The following is a 20,065-nucleotide window of genomic DNA, read 5'->3' as shown; positions in this document are numbered from 1 at the left end:
GGGGAACCCTGCTCGCGGCCCGGGCGGGCGGGATCGGCGCCCCTCACCTGGGGCCGGGGTGGCGACCCGGGCGCTCGCCCCCAGCTGTGCCCTCCTGACATGCCGCGCCTCCGCCGTCCCAGCGGCCCTGCATCCGGGGGGTGTGTGGGTAGGGTGTCTTCTCGACCACACTGTCGGGGACCGTGTCTCGCCCTCGCACTCCCCCTGCCTCCGCCCGGCACTTTGCTCCGCTCCTGCTGTTGATGCTTGTGGTTTTGCAGTCTGGGATGGGCTGCGTCCTGGGCAGATCTCTACCTGCAAGGAATGCCCCGCTTCGAAGTTGACTGGCTGGCCACGACAGACACCCCCCGTCCAGGTTGCAGCTGCTCGGTGTCCTGATAACTGAGACAAACTTTCTGAGACAGGATTAGTACTTTGCACAGGTCGCCAACGGTGCAGGGCTGGGCAGCAGTGCGTCAGCATGTGGAAGGGGGCCACCGGCCAGCGGGAGGTGGCCGGGTGCTCCGGGACTGGATGGACAGGGTTTCTGATCCCAGGGCAGTGTGTCCAGGTGCTTGTGTTTTCCCCTTGAACCTCTTAGGGTTATCTTAGAAAATGTGCCGGAATTTAGGTGATCAGTGGCCGAATTGAGGCTTCATGCAAGTGAAAGGCCACGCCAACCTCATTACCACTAACGGTAAGGAGAACTTTAGCTCGCTTGACAGCTTTCAGCGCTGATTGGAAACTGATTTCAAGGCCTGCGTATTTGGTACTGGAAAGTCGAGAGCATTTTTAATACATTTAAATTTTCCCGTACACGGTGGGAGGTAGGTAGTTGCTTGTCACAATTCTGAAAACAATTTCATGAAAACCTTTTGACTTTTCTCATAATAGTGTTTATATTTGGATTCTGCTGCACTTCTGTACATATCCAGTACTATGACATCAGAAGATACAAAGTTTGCTTGTGGTCGAATTAGAAGTGGATTTTGTCCATGGAAAATATTGGTCCACAAGCTGCTAGCCCTGGAAAATTGGCCTGTGATGCATTATCTCAATAGCGGGCCCCGTATGAAACTGATGATGACATTGCAGAGGAGAAAGACCAGATGAAATTCATGTGTACATTATCGTCAAATTGTATTAAACCGTTGCCTGCTTGAGGAATTAGTTGAGTCTGAGTTAGACTGATGTCTATATTAAATCAGTTCAAAATGTACTCTGATTTTATGTATTAATAAGTCATCTGGGAGAATTGGATGTAGTTGGGCGGTAGGCTATTATATAGCCTACTTCGTATTCTAGAAAGCTGGAAACAGGTAGTAGGTCTTCGTACTATTGGGACATGTAGTGAATATACCAGCCAACATAAGAAGATGTGACGATAAGTGTATGATGTGTTTTGGGGGCCTGAGTTATTCGATGACAATTTTTATATATGATAATTGTGATAGTCTGAGAATTTTTATTCTTTTGCTATTTGCTTTATGATTCATGTCATTTTCTTTTCATTCTAGTAGTTATTGTGATGTTTTTTATTTGAATGCCAGAATGTTCTTAGGCATGTGTAAAAGGAGTGTTCTTATTTATCGGCTCACTAATTCTAAATTTGTGACTTCCAAAAACTTGTACTTAAAATTTTTTTCTTTGCCTTAACCCAAACTTGTACTTGTTAAATTACTGTATATTTATTTGAACTCAGATGATACAGCATTAAAGCTGAAAATCTTTAATGCTGATTTAGTTAGATTTAGACTAAGAATATTAGTATATTTAAGAGTAGTCAAAAGAAGCAATTCTATTGTGCCAAGTAAAAATATTGGGAGTGGGATATAGCCAGGCTTCTAAAGATAGACTCTGAAGAGTGTAGTAGCTAAGTAGCAAAAATTTCTTGTCTTGAGGATATAGAGCCGGGTCTGCATTCCAGCCTACCATTATCTTGAAGTGATGTGGGCATGATTATGGCTGGATAGATGATGTTTGGAGAATGAAATAGATACCGTGGCCTATGGGGTTCCCAAGCACAGAGCTTTTTTGCTATGTCTCACAAATTTTAATGAGTTTCTACATGCATATAGCTTGTACCTTATGTAAATAGGTTAGCTACTGGGAATGACCAGCAGCCCCAGGCTGTTCCGGCCTCTGGTACTGCGAAGACAGTTGAGTTTCTTATGGAGATAGTTTTATGAGCATTTGCCACCACAAACAGTGGAGGCAGACGAAGTACAGGCTCGAGCCTCAGTTATGGTAAAACAGACTCAGTTTTTAAGGAGGAGTCTAATATTCTGAGCATGGAGACTTGATTTGACTCTTGGCTTTTCAGAGTCGGGGAATAATTTTCACTTTATGTTAGTGTATGAAATTGGTTATAAATATGTGAAAATAAGCGGACCTTAATAAGGAAGAGTTAATGCAATGAAGCAGAACTTGTATCTCAACATTCTCCTTTTCTTACTTCATTTACTTTCCATATTGCACTCATTCAATGGATGGGATGCAATAGTTGTTTGAGTATAACAAGTTTGTGCTTATGCTGACTCCTTTTTGACATTTTTTGTTTTTTTTTGGTGTAATTTTTGGGGAATTTTCCTGGGAAATTTCTAGGCATATATTCAGTTGATCTGAAGTTAGATTTAGACTAAGAATATTAGTATATTTGAAATTTTGAGCCTTCTTGTTTTCTAAATAGCCTTAAAAATAGAAAACAATCCTTTTTAAACACTGATGAAAAATCTGGTTACAGACTGTGTTGTGATAGACATAGTACAGCCAAAAATACATTCAAGAACCTTCCCCGCTCCTCGCTCGGTTTAGTAAGCTTAAATAAGAAAATAAGAAAGTCCTTTTTTTTTTTTGATAAAAGCCCAATTTTCTCAGAATGTCAAGTCTAACAACTGTTTGCCGTGGTGTTTTCCCCCTTGCCTGTTCTAGATTCGGCAAGTACTTCATGTCCCCAGTCCATGGCAAAAACTTAATTCTGGTAGGGAATTCTCAGCCATGGGATCTTGTTGAGGGATGCAGGCTTATGCTGGAGAACTTGGCTGGCAAACATCGGAGGTGGAAACTTTTTTACAGTACGGTTTTCTCTGTACCTAGGTTCTCAGTGTGGCGGGGGGCATGGGCACAAATATCACAATTCTGGGATATTTTTTCATACTGTAGATATCCTCTTCCTTTCTTCCTCTCCCCACAACCCTTCGCTAAAAGAACCACTACCGCTTGTAAGAGTATGTTGTGTCTCAGGTGCGTGGGGCTGAACAAAGGCTGAGAACCTCGGCCCTTCGCTGATACCTCCTAAGCCAAATTTCCACTCCCTATAATTTGCCTTCTGGTGATATCAGTAGGCATCCTGTTACTTGCATTTGTGAAGAGAAGTATAAATTGTGGTGGTGAAGAGACTACATATGTAATCAAGAGTCAGATTTATTGCATTGTGTAGTACACATGGAAGAGACCAGGTAATTGTTTAGCTGAATACTTACTAAATTGTTTTGACTGTGACTCACAGTAAGAAATACCCTGATTCAACACACACACACACACACAAAGTTCAAAGAAAAATTTGGGGAAACAATACTTATGTTTTCAGAACCTTACTGGAGCTGGCTCGTCACAGTGGTTTGCAAGGGCAATTATGCCTTTCTCTTTTCACTTAGCTCCATGTTCAGGGACATCTCGTTGGCAGCTTGAAATTGGCCGTGGTGGGAGTATGTACACCAGGGAAATCAGCGTGGCGCAGTTCAGGGCTTGCCCGCTTCTGGATAGCCAGTTAAACATTTACAGCATCCCACTGCCTGCAACAACACACTTTGGCATTTTCTGTTCTATTTCATTTTATTAAAATAAAATGATGGGTTTTGACCCCCAAATTGATTTTATAGCCAGCTAAAGTAACAGCCTACAATAGTTTAGTCTACCTCTTCACTTTGCAGGTATATATACTTAAAGACTGAAGTTCAAGTTTATATAGCTGGTTATAAGCAAAACCAGGGTATCCAGACTCCTAGACCGGAGTTGCTTCTAGTGGACTTATCTCCTCTCTTAACCCAAGCCATTCGTGTAGCTCAGTTGGGGTGCCTAAGGTGTGCAAGGCATTGTGTTAAGCAGTTTGACTAGAGATGAATAAGGCATGAACCTTGACCTTGAGGCCTTTGTGTTCATGTGGGGGATTTAATATGGAAACAAAGATAATATAAGGGAGAAAGTAATGTGTAGTACAGAGATAAAGATAAGGTGCTACAGGAGTTTAGAGAGGAGAGAGAGATTACTTTTAGTTGAAGGATAAGGGAAAAGTGACTTGTAAATCATGCTTTGGAGGCTGGATAGGATTTGGACATGTAGAAATAAGACAAATAGCATGGTGAGAAAGGCCTTTCTGGGTCAGGGTGATCAAAGGCATGGAGAGAAAGAGCTAGGCAAGAAAGAGTCAGCACCAGATGGTGAAGAGCCTTGATTGCCAGTTTTCCTCTCTGCTTTTCAGTTTATCCTTCATTTTTTGTTTCCGGAGTCACCTAGGACTTCTTGACGTTAAATAACTTTATATGCTATGCTTCTGATTAGAATATGACTCAGAGAACACTTAGGTATTTATCCTTAGAGTAAAAGCCAAGGGGAGAAGTATCAGGATCAGGGAAACAACCTTGGGCTTACCAATCCTAAAACTGGTGGAAAGGGACAAATATTTTCTTTGTAAGGAGATAGCATTATTTTTTGTTTTGCCAAATTGGCTGTAGCAGAGCAGGAAGCAAAGAGCCATCTAAAATATGTTTTCTAAATGACTGGGTCTTAATTTTTGGAGGCAGGTCTGGTTCACGCAGAAAGGCAGTTTATATAGATCCATAGCTGAGCTGACTAGCTTTCAAAATTTAGGGCAAGGCAAGCCAGCTGTGAGGGATTGATAGATTCTTTACTCAAAGAAGTTCCTTGGATTTCAACACTTACGTGTGTGACAGCCTGTATGACTGAGGATGTTTCGAAGACCTGGACGGAGCTTGCCTTATTTCACAGGGGAGTTCGGTGGCTAGAAATGAAGATAAATGACGATAAATTGTGTCTTTTAATCAAATCAAAGCACTAATGGTAGTTCAAAGGTTTTCCGTCTGCTGATGATTTCATACTTACTGCTTTGAATTAAAATGAGACACAATTTGAAGAAGCTTTACTTCTCTTTGACCTGCTAGTTCTATAAAGGTAAAAGCCTTTTAGACTGTTGCCCAGGTAACAACACATACAGAGACTGTTGGAAGTGTGTGGAAAATTTTGGTAATCTTGGTAATGAAGCTGCCGTAGTAAGTAAATACTTGTTTGGTACAAAGCTGGGTTCCTTCTGGATGGTTGACAATTTTTGAGATGAGCTTTGGTTCCAAAATAAGTTCGAATTGTGTCTTTGCCATACTATTTTCCTCATTTAAGCTTCCGATACATTGTCCTGCCATTTTAGGAGGCTTCAGCAGTTTTCATCTGAACTGCTCCACGAGATAGCACATCCTGAGCAGCTTGATAAGAGTTAGATGCAGCAGGCCTCAGATACCTCACACCAATTGAATGGAGTAGCTAATCATGTCGGCACACAGTTGAGTTTTCTTTCTTTCTCTCTTTTTTTTTTGAGACGTGTTAGGCTTTCCAAATTTAATTTATTAGAACCCTTCCAAATTTTCTACCATCATTTTTTTGTGATACAGGTATGCACATACACATAAATGTATATGTTTGTATGAATGTACACACGCACATCCATTAGTTGTTGGACTTTGTGGTGAAAATACAGTCTACCTGGCAATGACTAAAAACAAGTGTCTGGCTCTTTGAAGACGGTCATGTGAAATAGTCACAAATATGAAAGCAATGCAAACCCAAAGGGATTTTTTGTATGTCAAATTTCCAAGAAAGGAGCCCATTTTAAAAGCCAAGTGTAGAATTCATTCATGTACCAGTGAGGGATTGCTCAGCCTCTCCCTTACCCCACGAAAACACTATCGTTCTGCCCTTATTAGCAGTAATCGAAATGACAGGATTTTAGAAAAGTAAATGCTCAGTGGAACACAGAGCATTAAATTGAAATCAGGCTTCCACTACGGAGGATGCAAATAATAAACACTAATTTTAGAAAAAATACAAACCTGCGGTTTTTAGTTTTTAAGGTTTAAGAGACATAACACTAGTTTTTGATAAACCATATAGAGTATTTATTTCGTGCTTCAAGATGTATTTGTCAGTTTGGGGGCCTCTGCTAAGAGCATTATGTAAATATAAATGGTTATTAGAATGATTATTGATTTGTTTTTCTGTAGTAAATTTATTTTGGTATAACACTTTGAATAGATTATACTATAGTGAAAAGTCTTCCATTAAAGGGAGCCTATACATATACTGGCAACAATATGGTTTCTTGGTTTGTTTTACATTAAATTTCTTATTTCAGCAGCTATTTGCCATTAGAACTCATTTACTTATTGTTTTATTTTCACAAACCTCTTCTCTCATGAACTGTATTCTTTCATTTTAAATCCTTGTCTCATATTTGTCCTGCTATTAATGGCCGTGCTTGGACTAATGTTTTGGTTTGCCTTCATCCTAGTCTTTCTGTACAAAGATGTAATACTGCCCATCATGTTGGTGCTGAATTGTAATTCAGTTAATGTCTCTTCATCCATTTTCCCCCTCGGTATTCTAGAATCTACTCTAACACTAAGCCAACCTGGTAGTTAATGGACAGACGAACTTAGATATTATTCAGATTCTAGGACCACCTATTTGCCAATGCTAGTGAACTTTTACCGTTTTTATGCATGAGTTATGCAGCTTAATTTTTCACAAACGAGTCTAGGCATCTAGGTTGTTTCTTCTTCCCCAATTCTGGCCTGCATTTTGTATTTCTTGTCAACATTATCAAAAGTTTTGATAGATGAAACAGGTTTCTCCTGTTGTACTTGGTTTCACAAACAATAGAATAGCAATCTCTACCATTTGAAGATATCAGATAAAAATTTAAAAAGGTAATCTAATAATAGTAGGTTAGAGAAGCCAGTCTGCTTAGCAGTTAATGCCATACTTCCCATTTTGCATGTCAGTTCCATTATGTTCGCCTGCTCCTCATAGTGGAACTTGATTGTGTTCCACTGAGCATTTACTTTTCTAAGTGAGAGCTTTGGCAATTTTGTACTTTTGAAAATTTTGTTTGGAAGAGGATGACAGTAGTAGATTTTAGAAATTTTGGTTGGCCAAGGGATGGTGAGGGGTGAAGACAAGTAGTCATTAAGCTGCAAGTAACTGTTTTGTGGAAGACAGTGTAGGTAGAACAGAGGACCTTGCTGCTTGATCTAGGGCTGCCGTGAGATTCAGAGAGAATAAGTGATTTGCTGCAGTTTTTTCTTTTTGCATAATGATCATAAGCTAACATTAATTGAGTGTTTATATGGATGAATTATAATAAGATAATGTGCATATCTAGTTAATATTCACAATCACTGTATGAGGTAAGAGCTATTACAACATTCCCAGTTTGCACATGAAGAGAAGTTCAGTACCTTGCTTAAGATCGCGTAGCTCTTGAGAGGCGATCTCGTTTGCTACAAAATCTGCCTGTAGTGACTGCCAACGACTCTATACTGATGGTTCTTTACATGCGGGTGATGATACTTGCCTTGCCTGCTTCAGGGGGTGGTTATGAGAATTAAAACATATAAGATTTACAAAAGAACACCTATAAATGTGCCTGGTGTTTTCATTTTACTGGATAGGTTTTGAGAAGCCAAAGATATCTTTGAAATAGATAAATACGTATATTACTTTGTAATCACTAATGATATAAAATAAGTCAAACATAAATATTTGAAAGGTTACTATCTGCAAAGTAGGAGGCATATTTTGTGTGCATCCAGAGGATCAATGAGCGAAAGGCAAAGGCAGGCAGAAATGTAGGGGCGTATCGAATAAAAAGTGGATTGGGTGATCTCTAGCCACTGAATTCTTCCTGCAATGAGGAGTGTATATATAAATAGCATTAGGTGACCGCTAAGATCCTTCCAACATCAAAAATCTATGAGTCTTAGATACAGAGAACAAACTGGTAAATTGCCAGACAGGAGGGGGCTTGGGGACTGGGTGAAAAAGGGGAAGGGATTTAGAAGTTCAAATTGGCAGTAACAAAATAGTCACGGGGATGTGAAGTACAGGGCAGGGAATATAGTCAATAATATTGGCATAACCATGTAGAGTGCCAGGTGGGTACTGGACTAATCGAGGGGATCACTTCGTAAACTACATGAATGTCTAACCACTATGTTGTATACCTGAAACTAATATAAAATAATATTAAACATCAACTCTAATTGAAAAGTAAAAATTAAAAAAAAGTTTCTAATGGGTGACTTTTCTTCTATTCTAACACCTCAAAATAGCTAGATAGACCCAAAATATCGTTTTTTGTTTTAGCTTGGATTATCAGCAGTCACCATTAAAGAATGTCAATTTTTTTTGCGCTTAGGTTGAACAAAAGTCTATATTTGCCTGGGAGAAATATAGTTATGTATTTTTGCTTTTTCCCCTGAAGAGAAAAAGATGCTTTGGGAGATGTTGTGGGTAAAATAGCTTAATAGTAGGTTGTCACATGCTTGTACTTAATACTTTTTTTATGCTTTCTCTTAAACTTGATTTCCTGTGTGTATATTTTCAGAAGAAGATTAATATCTTATGGGTCCGAACGGTTGTTTTTATTGTACGGAGTGTCATAGCTTTATGGCTCTATACAGTTGGTTTCGTTCTCTGACACTTTTATTCAATAGACATTTATAACATGGAGTATGAGTTCAGTACTAGAGAAGCAGAGATAAGAGACTGTTAAGGAGCCGACAGTCATATTGGAGAAACATATAAGTACAGTGGAGTGTAGCAAGGATGGGGCAGCACAGGATGTGTCTTACAGGAAAGCTTCAGAGGGTTATGTAACCTGGTTTGGGGTTTCAAGTAAGGCCGCCTGGAGTATCTGTGTTGAGTTTAAAGAAGGCAAGAGAGACATTTTAGGTAGTGGTATGAAAATTTGTAATGGTAGCTCTTTACGTATGTGGACCCAGCTGCAGCTCTTCGCATCTCTGAAACATTGCAAAAATCCCAAAGCAGATGTCAATTTTATCAGTAATTCCTTATAAATAAAGCTTTTTAGCTCTCACCGAAAACTTTATTTTTATTTTACTTTTGATGCTTATGGTTTCTAAGGCAGCAGATTAGAAGGAGGAGTCCTTCAGAAGCAGTGAGATGCTGATTACAGAACAGTGAGATTGCTAGCATGGTAGCAGTGAAGAAATAGGAAAAAATACACATATACATACACATAGATATATATGTGTGTCTATGTCTACAAACACACATATACACACACATATATAGATATACACCAAATCTAAAAACCATAGTCAGTCTAAGGAAAAATCTTGCACAACATAATTAGCATCATGGTAGCAATTGTATTTCTAAAGTATAGAATAGTAATGCAAGTTTGTCATGTTCTGTCTTACCAAGAACAGGTTAGATACATGGTCTTCATTAAAGTATCTTAGATAATTTTTTATATGAAATATTATGCAAACCAGAGAGTAAACTCTTAGTTCAGTCATCAAATTGTTTATCTAGAATGACTGATTTCCAAAGGGCTTTGAATAACCTTAGATTTAATTTTCTTCTTATATATGACACAGACCTGCAGATTTTATGGAATATTAGACATAATTCAGCACAGTATTTGCTGTATAACACTGATGAGAAATTATTTGCTTGTATAAGATATCAGAGTAAGGATTCTTGCCATTTGGGTGCTAAGTATTTTTAGAGGGTGGATCAGGTCGTCTTTCTGTCCTGGATGGCTCGTAGTTGTGGTTTTAGCACAGGTGCCATTGTCTTGAAAGCCTTCCCTGAGACAGTGGACTCTTAGAGATCTCCCACGTGTGCTTTCCCGGCATCCTGCTTTCCCTCCCTGCTGTGCTGCTGATGACACTGTATTGTCATTTGTCTGTTTTTGCGTCAGGCTATAGGCTTTTCAAAAGCAAAAAACTTTTGTTTAGGGCTCTGTAATTGGTGTGTGTCCTAGGTTTGAATCTTGGCTCTGTGTGGCATTGGGGAAGTTGTCTATAAAATGAATATAATAGTACTCATTAAATAGGGCTGTTTATCTTGAATGAGTTAATGCGCGTAGAGGAGATATAGCACAGTTCTTGGCGTGTAGCTGAGTTCTCATAAATGTTTTCTCCTTTTCTTTTCTTGTTGTGTCTGGAACTTAGTAGGCTCTTGATCATACTTTTTAAGTGAATTCCTAAACTGTGTTAGAACTAAATTAGACCTATCTGTCATTAAGCTTATTAATGAACATCTCCTAAGATGAATAACTACTATATAAAAATAGTCTTTCAGCCTCTAACCAGCTTTAAGACTTTCTTGAAAATTATTTCACTTCATTATCCCTTCGTTTCTTCCTCTGCAAAATGGGTGGGGGATGGAAGAGGAAAGAGACTGAATTAGGACTAGTTTTTGGGTGATGTTTTAAGGAAGTATGCATCACTGTTTGGCAAGAGTAATTAAATCCTATTGCTTAACAAAAACATGATAATATTAGACACTGCCTATTTATATTAGGGAGAAGGATGATTTGTTAAGCTATTTCTGCAGTGAAATATATTTATACCCGTATCTGGGAAGGTTCTTTCCCTGTAGCAAACTTAGTATAGTGTTTGAGAGGTCAAGGAGGTTGGGGTAATCAGGAAAGGGGAAGTAGGACTGTTAACAGTAGGACTGAAAACTGGGACTTTTGGTAAGTTTCCCATTTGAAGTGGAAATAAAATGATATTTGCAGTAAATTCCGCAGTTTTCTGAGTCTTAAAGCAAAAATAGGTTATCTTCCCACAGAGTCAGATGTCATGACTTTTTGGTTTGAGAAAAGTAATATGAAATTTGGGTTCCAGCTGAAGATGAGTCATATGAATATGAAGATCAGTTCAGTAATTGTTGATGGAGTTAACGTATTCAGTCAAGGCCTTCGATGTATTAGGCACTAGGGGAACTGATAGGGACCCTGCCCTTAAGCAGTTCATAGCTTAATGGGGGTGTGTGCGATTACAGTGCTCTGTGATAAACACGACAACGACAGGACCATAGGAGCTGCAGTGGTAGCTCGGAGGTGGGCATCTTACCCAGAAGAGAGATGATGCCTAAGCTGAGAAGGAGTAGCAGTTAGCCAGGGATGCTGGGAGGTGAGAACAGATGTGAAGGCCCAGAGGTGAGGAAGAACAGCAAACCTGAAGAATGAAGAAAGGAAGTTCAGTGTGGATTGGGCAGCGGATAGTGACAAATGGGGCTGTAAAGATAAGGATAAGCAGGGGCTAGATAATGCTGGGTCTTAAAGATCATTTAAGAAGTTTGGGTTTTATCCTAAGTATCAGGTGACATCAGATTTTCGTTCTGAAGAGATTATTTTGGCCTAGGTGTGTGGAATGGAAGAAGTAAGGCCGGAGTCAGGAAGACCATTTAGAAAATTATTACATTTATCCAGATAAGTGAACTAGGGTGGACATAGTGAGGTCGGAGAGCAGTGGACGGATTTAAGAGGTTTTCGTGAGGTCAGATCAATAGGACTTTGTGATATACTAGATTTAGGGGTGAGAGAGAAGAGAGGCACTGATTCCTGGGCAGCTTTACCAACAGGGATTAAAGGAGGAACAGAGTTTTGGGTAAGGACTTCAAGGTTTGATATCTGTGAAGGAAACTCTGTAGATATCTGTAGGCAGCTTGACATATGGTTATAAGAGCTGAGCAAGATGCCTGGGGTGGAAATGTGCTGTGTGAGCCTGAGTGAGTCAAGATGCGTGGGGTGGAAATGTGCTGTGTGAGCCTGAGTGAGTAGAAGGGTCCCGGAGTAGAACCCTGAGGAACTCCCTTTTGGAGATGGAGGAGAACTTGTAGAAAAAAGGAAGGATTGTTTCTAAAAACTTACATATTCATACGTTTTCTCCTGTTTATTTGTATTTATTTGTTTGTTTTGTCACGTCTCTTTTCTGTGTTAGATCAGAGCCCCTCAAGGGCAGCACCATATCTGTCTTGTTGACCTCTGTAAGCGTAGCGCTTGGCTCACAGCCTGCACTCAACACAATGAAGAGTTAGAGTTTTCTCTATTATTGTATTTCTTTTGTTCCTCATTTGAGTCTTTTCATTGTGGGCATTCATTTTTGGAATCTGTTCTATTGTATGATCAGTTTTTCTCTTTACATCAGTATCATATAGGTGTTTTAACTTTTTATCATAGAAAATTTCAAATTTGTAAGAAAAAATAATTTACTTAATAACCACATAACCATCTAAATCGAACAGTTCTTGTGTTTGTTATCTTTGCTTCATCTCTTTTGGTGAAGCATTACAAATTACAGTAATTTATTTGTTTTATCCCGAAATATTTAAACACATCTCTCACAAATAAGAATATTTTCTTACATAACCATATTCACATTCTCACTTTATTACATATAGCTAAACTAACAATTTCTTAATATCATAAAAACCCAGCCCATCTTAAAATTTTGTCCCTTGTACCCAAAATGTTCACATTAGTTTACTACGGCTGCCATAACAAAATATCACAGCTTAAACAACAGAAATTTATTTTCTCACAGTTCTGGAGACTAGAAGTCCCAGATCAAGGTGTTGGCAGGTTTTATTTCTCCTGAGGACTTTCTTCTTGGCTTGCAGATGGTCACCTTTTCTCCAAGTCCTCACGTGGTCTTTCTTCTGTGCACGCACATCCGAGGTGCTGTGTGCCTAATTTCCTCTTATCAGGACCCCGGTCACATTGGATGAGGGCTCACCTCATTTAAACTTCATCACCTCTTTAAAGGCCCTGCCTCCGAGTATAGTCACATTCTGAGGTGCTGGGGCTTGGGGCTTCAACACATGAATTTCTGGGGGACACAGTTCAGCCCATAACAATGTCCTTTGCTGCTGGTTTGTTCAAATCAAGATATAATCAAGAACTACGCAATTGCATTTAGTTGTAAATTTCTTCTGTCCATGTTAATCTACAGCACGTCTCACTTTTTCCTTTTTCTTCTCATGATCATCCAGACACTAGTCAGTTGTCCATAATGTTCCACATTTTGAATTTGTCAGATTTATTTCATTGTTTTCTATTTCCTATATTTCCTGTAAGCTGAAAGCTAGACCTAAAGGTTTGTTTAAATTAAAACATTTCAGGCATCAGTATTCATAGTTGGTGCTGTGTATATTTTTTTAATACATTATATCTGGAGGCACATATCTGATTGTCATACTCTTAGTGATCCTGAGATTGTGGGAAAGTGGTGATGAAATCTAATCATCCTATTATAAAGTTTATTTTTTCCCTTATAAGCAACAAGTTAACAGTGGTATAATACTTTGACTCTTAAGTACCAGGTAGTTTTGATTGTTATTTAGGGTAATGTGGTTCCCCGAATGCCATCAGTAAAGGATTGTTATGAGTAGTGAACATTCGTCACTTAGTTTTGCTTTTCAGCATTTGAGCCCCTTTCCTGTATTTGAAAAATCCCCCCAATTATGAGTCAGTGCTTTATTTTCACACAGAAGCTAAACATGTTAGATGCTTTATTTCCAGCCCCCTTTTTCTCTAGGGCATGGACACATACCTAGGTTCCATCAGTCAAATCTACCTCCTTCCAGTTTTGGACTGGAAGGTAGTCGTGTAAAGAAGATGGTACTGTGCAGAATCCATTCTGGTGCTGAGGGGTGGCAGTGGCCACGATCTCATTCAGTCTAGAAGTTGCAGAGGCAGTGGTTCCGAGTGTGGCATGCGTGCGGCGTCCAGACTGTTGGTAGCGTGGGTCTTGCAAGCGATGACATCTGCACTCAGCAGTGGCGCAACAACGGTGTCATCGCTGGACAGGTCCTGGCATGCTTTTTGGCTTACTCTGTGTGGCCTTTATAAGTCCAGTTCCTCGCTTTTCCAGAGATACCTTTTAAATAAATCCCTTTTCTGCGTAGGTTGCTATAATTTGTTTTCCTTCTTAAAAACTAACAACTCTGAGAGAAACACTGTGAAGGGATAATTTAGATCAGAAGTTGGACCCAGTCTCTTCCTAGGTCCTCTTTAAATTGACATTTGTCTACCCATTCTTAGTTTTTAAAAGTCATCTTATGTTTACATTCTTGTTTCTTGTTCTTTGAGATCTAGTTTCTTATTGACTGTCAACTTTTAGAAATATTCATTGCAAAAGTGTTCATTTTATGCCCTCTGTGAGCTGAGGTGGAGATACAAGATGAATAGCCTGCACTCAAGGAAGATAAATCATTTAGAGATGTTAATCGCAAGAGAAGTTCAGATAAAGTGCATTGGCAATCAAGTAGGAAGGAATCATTTATAGTAGGAGGGGTAGGAGATGAGAAAAGAGGTAGCTGTTGAGCTGAGTTTTGAAGGCTCGGGTAGCAGTAGGTGAGGCCAGATGAGAAAGGAAGGTGCTGTAGGTAAAGGAAGCCGCATGACGGATGGGAAGATGTTGGATATGTATATGAGGCTATTTACTCTATTAAAAGTGATAACTTAAAATGCTTATTTATTCGAAGTAACAATAATAAGCTCATTGCATGTTAACATAAATAACATTTTAATGAAAAGTAACTATTTCTAATGCAAAACAATTTAGTGCAAACCTGCATCGTTTTACATTTTGCGAATCCCTTTAGTGTCGGCATTCGTCAAGACAGACTCTCATATCTGCTATTGCATTCACTCTGTGGTAGTGTGTTGTTTGGGTTGAATCATATGAAGAGCAGCTAACCTTTTACCTTTGCATTCACCTCCACTCACCGTGGGCGGGGGGAAAGCTAATAGTGTAGGCGTTTGAAGTCTCCTCTAATGGATACTATTAACGGGAATTAATAAGATGAACAAGGAAGATTTTGTTAGGGAGTTGGGATTAGAGGTGAGGCTTTAGATAAATAGGAGGCAATAGAAAGGCTTTCTGTTGAGGCCGAATAGTATAAACAAAGTTATGGAAAATTGCATGTCTCGAGATCAAAAGATTGAAACAGTTACCATGAATTCAAGAGGTAGAACAAAAGTAAAAATGATGATTTTAGATTGCGATTTGGTAAAGTTTCGAGAATAATATAAAGACCATGGGACAATTAGTTGGCCAGTAATGCTGGGGAAGAATATAGCTAGCCATTTATCGAGTGCTTTCCGTATGTCAGTTACTGATCTCAGAGTACTGTGTGTATTCATTCATTTAATCTGCAGATAACCCTGGAAGGTCGGTGTTATCATTATCACCATTTTACAGGTGAGAAACTTGAGGCTCAGAGAAATTTTATCACTCACCTGAGATCGCACAATTAGTGTGTTGCAGAATTGGGATTTAAACTCATGCGGGCAGTCAGGTTACAAGAAATGTGCTTTTATGGAGCACACTGAGTTGCCCCTTATATATTAAGAAATAAGATTACGTAAGGAGGATGGTACTAGCTTATGAGGGAACCTTAAAACAAAACAGCAATTTGAACGAGATTCAGGGAGCTCTCAGTAAATGTTTGATTTTTTTTTTCAGTTGAATCTATTTAAGAAATAATAAAATATTTGTCAAATGTAAGCTTTGTATGTGTTGGACATTACAGTGAGGGTATAAGGATGAGTGTGGCAGAGCCTGGTAATTGTCCCTTGGTGCTGTCTTTCCTTTCTTATGAAGTGATTACATTTTAAGCTGAGCCCATGGTCACTCATGATAAAGACTCTGTTTCCCAGCCTTTCTTGAAAGCCACAGTGGCCACATAAGTATGCTCAGGGCATTGGGAGGTAAGTGGCGATATCCTTGTAACGACTCGTTGGATCTTGGCTGAAGTGAGAGGTGGTAAACACCCTTTGTCCTCTTTTCTTCTTTTTTCTTTTGGTTTGGTCCTTTCCTCAGTCTTACTGCTTGTACAGTGCCCAAAGGAAAGGTATTAAACGGAAGAGAATAGAATCTCTTCAAAATCGAAATTCCTATAAAGAAGGATGACATAGAAACCTGCTGCAATGGCAGAAGGTGAAGGAAAAACTGTCACAAGAAATAAAATTTGGTAGGGGCAGCAAGAATACCAAAGCTGTGTGTTCAGCTATTTATTGGATCAGTGGTGCTCAGCTGGTGAATTTAACTGTTGATCCTGGAGCAGCAAGCACCTCTCCTCCCAACCTGGCGTTCTCAGGGGTTTCGGACTCAGAAAGGTGCTTGGCCAGAAAAGGCCATGGTTATCCACTCATTTGAAATGTCAGCAGACCTTGGGAAGAAAGTGGCAACAAGGCTTTCAAGTCATATGAGCAACCTCCTTTGAGCTTATTGCTTTTACCTCCATGATGCTATTATTTTTATTTATTTTTAATTTTCGAATAAACTATTTTTCAGAGCAGTTTTAAGTTCACAGCAAAATTGAGCAGAAGGTACAGAGAGTTCCCATGTACCCCCTGCCCCACACATGCCTAGCCTCCCCACTATCAACATGGGGTATTCATTACAGTCGATGACTACATTCCTGTTGCTCCGTATCCTTGTCAGAACTTGATGTTGTCAGTATCTGGATTTTGGCCATTCTGATAGGTGTGTAGTGGTATTGTTTTAATTTGCATTTTCCTGATGACATGGAACATCTTTTCATATACCTATTTGCTATCTCTGTGTCTTCTTTGGTGAGCTATCTGTTCAGGTCTTGTGCCCATTTTTAAAATCAGGTTGTTTATTTTCTCATTATGCTATTATTTTCATACGCTTTTCTTTTTTTCTTCCTACAGGTAATGTGAGAGATACTATGTCTTAGTGATTAAAAATAGGTCCTTTAGAATCAGATTGACTGAACGAATCCTGTCTCCACCATTTAATAGCTGTGTGAATTTGTGAAAGTTACATAAACTCTTTGTGTCTCATGTTCCTTCTTGGTAAAAAAGAGTTAATAATGTGTGATGGTTAAATGAGTTGATAAATATAAAGGATTGAGATAGAGTAGGGCCTGGCCTATAGTAAGTACTTAATAAATGTTAGTACGTACTTTTTATTACTCTCATTTCATACACTCATCACCACTCTTGGCTCATTACTGTATTCCCTGTAGAAAACTTCTGTTGGATTTATTGACACGTAAATGATTTTAAGAGATATTTACATTTTTCATCTATATTTAAAAACTCACATTGGTACCGCATGAGCATATTCTGTTGGTAAAAGAGTGAAGAAATTCACAAGTATATATACATATATGTAGTGAAAATGAAAGTAACACCCTCTTCCCCAGCTTCCTCTTCTCTTTGCAGATGTAACTACTGTTAACAGTTAGTAGTAGGTTGAGGTTGAGCAGATTGGCCCGAGGTGTTCCATGTTAATTTTTTTTTTAATCTGGAGTCTTCTGGCAGTTGTTCTTGCCTAGAGTCTCTTGCAGTAGTGAAGTGTCATGAAGCTGCGTAGTGTAATCCCTTGTACTCTCAAGACTTCTTAGTCGATTAGAGTCCCAGACTAAGACCTGCTTTTCCTTATTTATTACTTCGATTTGTGGTAGCCAAAGGTATTTCACTTTTGATCGTGGTCCTTATGTGCTGAGAATGGCCACCTTATTTAAGATGCTCACCCTAAGTGATGTCGAAGGTGATGCCACAGGTCACACAGAGTTGGAGTGGAGTTGTGGCAGCCACCATTCCCTGCTCAAGTTGTCGTTTGCTGTATAGGGCGATGATTCATGACCTCTTGTGGTTCGCAAACTCCACTGCAATGTGGTTTTAGGGTTGGAGGGAATCTGGGAGGGATGTGTCAGTGCTCTGTGCCATCTTCTTGTTTCTGATGACGGGGTCTGGGCAATGCGAGGAGATCTGGAGATGCCTTATAATCTTTAGATCTGACTTCAGAGTCTACAGGTAAGGACTGTTCAGGAAGTAAATATCCCAATTGAGATGGAAATAATTGTATGCAGTTTGCTTTGAGAATTATAGAGCTAAATTACTTTGAGGGGTAATTTTAAATTTTATTTTTTTTTAGGTTTTACTTATAATTAAAATGATTTTTTGTTTTATTTAAAGAAATAAATTATATATCAAATTATTATTTCAATATGTGTGTTCTTTAATTGTATTTTCACATATTGGGGATTTTTGCAGATGGATTACTGGATCATCGTATACATTTATTTTAAATTTTGTTTTAAATTAAAAAAGTCTAATAGAGTTAAATGTTGTTTTAAATTAAAAAAGTCTAATAGAGTTAAATGTTGTCTTCTAGTCCTCTTTGAACACTAATGCTCAAACTCATTTTGGTAGAGGTGAAAGATGTTTCATTGAAAAATGAAAGATGCTTATCAAATAGAATATTGTAGGTAGAAACTCCCAAGGAAATAGTGTTTCGGATAGACGGTGAAAATGCAAGGATAGTTAATCTCACAAAATAATAGTTAATACTCACTTTTAAATTTCGATTAAGAATGAAGTTGAAATAATTTCTGAAAGATTTGGTGATGTTTTGGCAAGCAGTTACATGATTTTAAACTGCTTCCTAGTGAGAAGTTTAATAATTATAGTCAATGTTTTGATTTAAAAATTAACGAATGTATGTGGTTAAAATTTAAACAGTTCAAAATGTCTGCATTCCACCCCAACCTGCAGATCTAGTCAGCTCAGTTGTTCAGAGGCTGTTTTCTCAATTTGTCGTTATCCAATATGCTTTTATTCTCCTTTGGGTTTGACTATTTTATTGCTCAATTGTATCTCTGCTAGTGTGGACATATAAAGGGAGAGGGAAGTGAGTGTGACCGTGTCTGGTAGATGATGGGTTAGTTGAAAAAGTTGTTTAAAGTAGGGAATCATGAAACATCACACATATGCCTTTAAACATGTTAACCTGAAACCATTGTGTACCTTTAGTTACCAAGCTTTTGATGTAGGACCAAGACCTTCTGGCATTCTGCGTCTTGGTCTTTTTTGCATACATTTCACCTATAATGCTTCACTTTAGATTTTTTTAGTGCACTTAGAATAAGACCTTAAATCTTTAACATGTGGTACAAAACTGTACGTTATCTAGCTCATTGCCAGTTTCTAAGAAATGTACTTCTGTTTTTTTGTGATCAAGCTGTGCTGGCTTTTCGGTTTATGAAACTTGCCTTACTTAGGGCCTTTCCACATGCTGTTCCCATAACCTAGAATGATCTTTTCTCCTAATCTTATCTCAAATGACCTGTTCTCATAGAAGCATACTTAATATTCCCTTAATAGTCCAGTCTAAAGTCGACGCCCCCTTACCCACTGATATCACTTTGTTGTTTTCCTTCATTCTACTCATCACATTTGATAAGAACATGGCTGTTTTTTGTTTATTTATTCGTTTTACCTTTTTCACAGGACTGAAGGCTGCATGAAGGCAAGGGCCATATCTGTTAGGTGTACCGTGGTATATGATAGCCTGTGTTTAGAGAAGTGTTTGGCATATAAAAAGAAGCTTAAGTATTTGTAGACTTAATCAAATGTTTATTAATTGCATATAATGTGTCAGGCACTGTGGGAGCGTTAACAAAATGCCATTTAGTCACCTTATTGGTAGCCTAAAGTGTATTCTTAAATGGAAATATGATACATTTAAGTATGTATCATATTTCATAAAATAATGGACATTTACATTTTTCAGGCGATATATTAGAACATGCAAATTTTATACTAAAATCAATAGACTCCTTTCTAAAACGTGGGAGATGTTGCTTATCCTTTTAAAAGTGGTTATTCATCCATTTTTCATTTGACACTGTCTTGAGAATTCTGATCATCTTGTGGAAAGCTTTGAAAAGCTAGGGATCATAGGCATGATTATTAACTGTAGCCTCTTTTCCCCCTAAAGTAATTAAGGTTTTCCCTGAGACTGCATAATGCAGTGATACTCGCCCTCTGGCGAATCAAATAGGTTGAAAGTTTCCAACTAGAAGTAGAGCATAAGTGATTAACACTAAACTAATATACTGCAGTTCTCATTTGTTATATCTTAAGGTCTGTTGTCCTTGATAAGATATGCTGAGACAGAATGAACAGAATGGCAGGCACCGTTCGTAAAGTTTTCCTCTT

At 38.6% G+C, this 20,065-nt stretch overlaps 1 long non-coding RNA gene across 1 annotated transcript; it reads left to right on the top strand.

The window, feature by feature from the left end:
• The first annotated feature begins 586 nt into the window (after positions 1-586).
• Positions 587-2,516, top strand: LOC112476421. The gene is made up of 2 exons (XR_003045055.1): positions 587-676; positions 874-2,516. It is a non-coding gene; the product is annotated as an uncharacterized LOC112476421 (long non-coding RNA).
• Positions 2,517-20,065: the final 17,549 nt, after the last annotated feature.

The sequence above is a fragment of the Pteropus alecto genome, unplaced genomic scaffold (assembly GCF_000325575.1).
Source record: "Pteropus alecto unplaced genomic scaffold, ASM32557v1 scaffold101, whole genome shotgun sequence".
NCBI lineage: Eukaryota > Metazoa > Chordata > Mammalia > Chiroptera > Pteropodidae > Pteropus > Pteropus alecto.
This window is presented reverse-complemented; position numbering and strand designations above follow the sequence as displayed.